General features: G+C 37.3%; 1 protein-coding gene and 1 pseudogene across 4 annotated transcripts in view; both read left to right on the plus strand.

Annotated features, from left to right (window-relative positions):
* ZNF148 (zinc finger protein 148) overlaps positions 1-6,341 on the plus strand; it is a 144,664-nt gene that overhangs the window by 29,784 nt on the left and 108,539 nt on the right. The gene's annotated exons all lie outside the window — the stretch shown is intronic.
* Positions 2,831-3,508, plus strand: LOC105518038 (annotated as a pseudogene).

Genomic DNA, 6,341 nt, shown 5'->3' on the forward strand with positions numbered 1-6,341 from the left:
AAAAAAAAAAAAAAAAAAAAGCATTAGTTTGTTTTTGTGTTTTGTGTCTTCTCTTTGTTGTGTCTTCTCTTTGTCTTTTGTTGTTGTTGTTGATTTGGTGAAGTATTTTCATCTTAACAATATGAAATGTTTCAGTCTATGAACATTAGATGTTTGTTTAGGTCTTTGTTAATTTCTTTCAGGGATGTTTTGTAGTTTTCAGTGTACCTGTCTTGTACCTGTTTTGTTAAATTTATTACCAAGCACTTTTTTTTTGCTGCTATTATAAGTGTTTATTATTTTCTTAATTTTATTTTTGAATTTTTCATTGTTAGTGTATAGAAATATAGTTGATTTTTGTAAATTTTGAATCCTTGGTGAACTTGTTTATTCTAGTAGCTTTAGTGGATTCCGTAGGGTTTTCTGTATATATGATCATGTCATCTGGAAATAGAGACAGTTTTTTTTTTCCCCAATATTAATGTCATTTAATTCAATTTTTTGGTTAATTTACTGTATTGGTCCATTCTCACACTGCTATAAGGATATACCCAAGACTGGGTAATTTATAAAGGAAATAGATTTAATTGGCTGGGGAGGCCTCAAGAAACTTACAAATATGGCAGAAGACGAAGGGGAAATAAGGACCTTCTTCACGTGTTGGCAGGAGAGAGAAGTGCAAGTAGTGGAAATGCCAGATGCTTATGAAACCATCACATCTTGTGAGAACTCATTCACTATCTTGAGAACAGCATGGGGGAACTGTCCCTATGATCCAGTCATCTCCCTCCCCTGACATGTGGGGATTACAGGACCCTCCCCTGACATGTGGGGATTACAATTCGAGATCAAATTTGGGTGGGGTACAGAACCAAATCAGATCATTTACCTTGCTAGAACCTCTACTATAGTGTTGAATAGAAGTAGTAGCAAGAGCGGACATCCTTGTCTTATTTCTGATCTTAGGGGGAAGCACTTATTATTTTAAATATGATATTAGCTTTGATTTTTCATAGATGGCCTTTATCAGGTTGAGGAAGTTCCCTTTCCTAGTTGGGTGTTTTTATTGTGTAAATGGTTTTGTATTTCATCATAATGTTTTTCTTCATCTAAGATGATTTGCTAAAAATAAAAGTTTTTGGCCTTTGTTCTATTGATGTGGTATATTATATTGATTTTCAAATCTTAAGCCAACTTGCATTTCTGAGATTGGTCATGCATAATCCTTTCTATGTGTTGGTAGATTTGGTTTGTTAGTATTTTGTTGAGAATTTTTGCAGCTACATTTATAAGAGTTATAGGCTTGTCATTTTCTTTTCTTGTGACGTCTTTGTCTTGTGTTGGTAATAGTAATGCTGATCTCATAAAATGAATTGAAGAATATTCTCCCCAAGTTTTGGGAAGAGTTTGTGAACAGTTGGTATTAATTCTTCATTAAATGTTTGGTAGAATTCACCAGTGAAGCCATCTGAGCCTGTAGGTTTCTTTGTTTGTTTGTTTTTGACAGCATTTGAGGGAGCTTTTAAATTAAGAAGTCAGTTTTATTTAATGGCTATGGCGTTATTTATATTCTCTATTTCATCTTGGTTGTGTTTTGCTAGTGTGGTTTTGAGAAGTTGGTGTCAAATTTAAGAGCATAAAATTGTTTGTAGTATTCCCTTACATTCTTTTAAAATTGCTATAGGATCTGTACTGATGTCCTCTGTTTCATACTTGATGTTTTGTGTCTTCTCTTTGTCTTTTGTTGTTGTTGTTGTTAGTTTTGCTAGAGGCTTATTAATTTTTTGCTTAATTGATTTTCTCTATATTCCTCTTTTATTTCTTCTTTTAATAATTCCTTCCTTTGGCTTCATTTTGCTCTTTTTTAGTTTCTTTTGGTAATTTGGTTTCTGGTTTTAGATCTTTCCTCATTTCTAATGTAAGCATTTAGTGCGTCCGGTTGTTGTTAGCTGCATCCCATGTATTTTGATGTGTGTCTTGTTTTTCTTTTCTTTTCTTTTTTTTTTTTTTTGAGGTGGAGTCTCGCTCTGTCGCCCGGACTGGAGTGCAGTGGCCAGATCTCAGCTCACTGCAAGCTCCGCCTCCTGGGTTTACGCCATTCTCCTGCCTCAGCCTCCCGAGTAGCTGGGACTACAGGCGCCCGCCACCTCGCCCGGCTAGTTTTTGTATTTTTAGTAGAGACGGGGTTTCACCGTGTTAGCCAGGATGGTCTCGATCTCCTGACCTCGTGATCCGCCCGTCTCGGCCTCCCAAAGTGCTGGGATTACAGGCTTGAGCCACTGCGCCCGGCCTTGTTTTTATTTTCATTTATTTTTATGTATATTTTAAAATTTTGAGACTTCTGTTTTGATCCATGGACTTTTTAAAAGTGTGTTGTTTATTCCTCTATTTAGAGATTTTCCTGTTGTCTTTCTGTTACTGATTTCTAGTTTGAATAGATTGTGGTTAGAAAATACACTGTTACCATTTCAGTTCTTTTAAGTTTTTTGAGGTTTGTTTTATGGCCTTGGTGAATGTTCCATAGGTGCTTGAAAAAAGTGTATTCTGCTGTTATTGAGTGGAATATTCTCTACATATGTCAATAAGACCCTGTTGGTTGATTGTGCTATTAATGTAGCCACTCTGCTTTAAAAAATTTATTGTTATATCTTTCCATTCTTGTGCTTTTTGTTATGTTGCCAAATTTAAATTTCCTGCAAGCAACATATAATTGGGCCATTAAAAAAAAATCTACTCAGGCTAGCTGAGAGGAGATCTGGAGCCCAGAGCATCCAGGCCACTGCCCCACCTCCCCTGTGTCCCATCGCCTGCCACCTGCATCCTCAGTCCTCTTCCAACAATCTGCTAAAACATGTTGGATTACTATGAAGGTGTGCAGAGACATACCTTACCCAAGGATATTAAAAAAACATAATGAAAACTGGCACTGAAGTGGCACCCAGATTACATTCCTGAGAATAAAGAAGAAACAGAAAATTAAAACAAGGGGCTGAGGCATGTGAGGTGCTGTAAGATGCTAAAAGATGGTACATCTATGACAGATATGGCAAAGAAGGATTAAATGGTGGTGGAGGAGGTGGAAGTCATTTTGACAGTCCATTTGAGTTTGGCTTCACGTTCTGTAACCCAGATGATGTCTTCAGGGAATTTTTTTTTGGTGGAAGGAACCCATTTTTATTTGACTTCTTTGAAGACCCTTTTGAGGACTTTTTTTTTGGAATAGGGTCCCTGAGGAAGCCAAGGGACAGAGTCATTTTTCACATTCAGTGGATTTCCATCTTTTGGAAGTGGATTTTCTTCTTTTGATACAAGATTTGTTACATTCAGATCAGTAGGTCATGGGGGTTTCACTTCATTCTCTTCCATGTCATTTGGTGGTAGTGGGATGGGCACTTCCAAATTGATATAAGGTTCTACTAAAATGGCTAATGACAGAAAAATCACTACAAAGACAATTGTTGAGAATGGTCAAGAAGGAATAGAATTTGAGGAAGATGGCCAGTTAAAGTCCTTAACCATACACAGTTAGGAGCAGCTGCTGCAGTTGGGGTAATTCAATGCGTGCATTTAACAGAACTGTTAAACTATAACAAGCATCATTTGAGGATTAACATAAACTGTTTTTTTGAACATTTCAGATGAACCCAACTTTCAGTATATTTGTACCAAATCTAAAGTTTGTATAAACAGCTCAACAGAGTCCCCATTTGTCATAGACTTTTGAGTTTATTGTTGGTGTGTCCGGAGTTGGTTCCTGCCGGTGGGTTTGTGGTCTCTCTAACTTCAAGAATGAAGCCACGGACCTTCACAGTCAGTGAATGTTAGAGCTCTTAAAGATGGCACAGACCCAAAGAGTGAGCAGTAGCACGGTTTATTGTGAAGAGCAAAAGGACAAAGCTTCCACAGTGTGGAAGGGGACCTGAGTGAGTTGCCACTGCTGGCTGGGGTGGCCAGCTTTTATTCCCTTATTTGTCCCCTCCCACGTTCCGTTTCTGTGCTATCAGAATGCCCTTTTTTCAATCCTCCCTGCGATTGGCTGCTTTTAGGATTCTGCTGATTGGTGCGTTTTACAGAGTGCTGATTAGTGCATTTTGCAGAGCACTGATTGGTGCGTTTTACAGAGTGCTGATTGGTGCATTTTACAATCCTCTTTGCTAGCTACAGAGTGCTGATTGGTGAGTTTTTACAGAGCGCTGATGGGTGCATCTTACAATCCTCTTGCTAGCTACAGTGCGCTGGTTGGTGCATTTTACAATCCTCTTGTAAGACAGAAAAGTTCTCCAAGTCTCCACTTCCCAGGAAGTCCAGCTAGCTTCATCTCTCATTGGGACCACATAATAGGACCTTTTTTTTTGTCTTTAAAATTGTAAATCTCTATGTGTGCTTTGCGTTTTTATTAAATGTACTCCAAGGTGAGCCTTGACACTTTAGTCATAGGAAAAGATTGCATACTAAAAAAGACATGTAAAAGCATGGATCTGCTTTTCCATTGTGTTTAAAATGTGAGCCGTAGTGTTAGCCTCCTGTGTAGTTAACATTGCCAGGATGAATCTTCTACAGAAATAGTTACATTTCTGGTTTAATATAAATTAAGAATTTTTCTGGTAGTGCTTGAATGTTTGTTTCCTTGTCTTCTTGCAGATTACTAGAACCTTTATTTAGGATTCCATCTTGACTTACAATGTTGTTTTGAGTCTATCTCGGTTTTGTAGTGGCTGTTTTGGTTATTATATGCATACGTGACTTAGTCTACTAGTATCAACATTTATACTTCAACAGAAGTGTGGAAACCTCACTTTTATTTTACCTTTCACCTTCTCCAATTTTAAATATGATTGTCTTGAGTATCAGATGATGTTACAACTTTTGTTTCAGTCATGAAATATGATTTATAAAACGAACGAAGGAAAAGTCTTGTTTATACCTATATTTCCATTCTTCTGTTGTTTCTTCTTTGATATTTTGACATTCCTTTTTTAAAAAATCATTTTCTTTATGTTTAGCAAATTTCCTTCAGCCAATCTTTATGTATAGGTGTGCTAGAGACTTTTTTTAAAAACTTTTCTTTATTTGAGAATATACTTTTATTTCCTTATTATTTCTGAAGGGCAGTTTCACTGGATATAGACGTCCCAGTTGGCAGTTGTCTTTTTTCCAATATTTGAAAAATACTGTGCCACTTTTATTTTTGGCCTCTGTGGTTTGAGATGAAAAATCTGGTGTCATTTGAATTGGTGTTCTCTTATGGGTAATGTGTTGTTTCTCTCTGGCTGCTTTCAAGGGTTTTTTGTTTTTTTTTTTTTTTGTCTTTAGTTTTTGAGTGTTTAATTATGATGTGTTAGCGTGAATTTCATTAGGCTTATCAACTCTTTGTATTTGCTTAGCTATTTGGATCTGCAAGTTAGTGTTCCCTAAATTTGAGTATGTTTCAGTCATCATTTCTTCAAGTAGTGTTTGAACCGCACTCTCTTTCTTTCGTCTTTATGGGATTTTGATTGTGTGAATGTTGGATCTTTTTTTACTGTCCTGTAGTTCCCTAAAGCTACTACTTTTTTCAGTTTGTTTTCTTCTCTTGTTCAGATTGGGTGAATTCTAATTTTCTGTCCTCAAGTTCGACGATTCTCTTCCTCGTCATTTCCGTTTTTTTTTCCCCCTGAAACAGGGTGTGGCTCTTTCACTCGGGCTGGAGTTAGTGGCACAATCTTGGCTCACTGCAACCTCCACCTCCCAGGCTCAAGTCATCCCCCTACCTTAGGGTCCTGAGTAGCTGGGACTACAGGTGTAAAGCCACCATGTCTGGCTGATTTTTATATTTTTTGTAGAGATGGTGTTTCGCCATGTTGCCCAGGCTGGTCTTGAACTCCTGAGCTCAGGTGATCCACCTGCCTTGGCCTTCCAAAGTGCTGGGATTACAGGCATGAGCCACCATGCCCAGCCCATCTCTGTGTTTTTATTGAGCCCACCTTAAAAATTTATTGTAATTTTAGTTACCTTTTTCTTCTTTTTAGTTTTTATTTGCTTATTTATTTCATTTAATTTTTTTTTCTAGGTAGGAGTGCAGTGGTGTGATCACAGCTCACTCTCGCTCTGACCTCCCAGGCTCAAGTAATCTTCATACCTTAGCCTGGCAAGTAGCTGGGACTACAGGTGTATGCCACCATGCCCAGTTAATTTGTAAAAATTTTTTTTTAGAGATGGGGTCTCACTGTGTTGCCCATGCTGGTCTTACAACTTCTATTTCTTTGCTGAGATTTTCCATTTTTTCACTTGTTTCTGGGTAATGTATAATTGTGGAAACATTTTTATTATGGCTGGTTGTGTTTTTTTCACTTGTTGTGGTAGAATTTGTTTTTTTTTTTTTT

This window comes from Colobus angolensis, unplaced genomic scaffold (genome assembly GCF_000951035.1).
Source record: "Colobus angolensis palliatus isolate OR3802 unplaced genomic scaffold, Cang.pa_1.0 Scaffold31, whole genome shotgun sequence".
Classification (NCBI taxonomy): Eukaryota; Metazoa; Chordata; class Mammalia; order Primates; family Cercopithecidae; genus Colobus; species Colobus angolensis.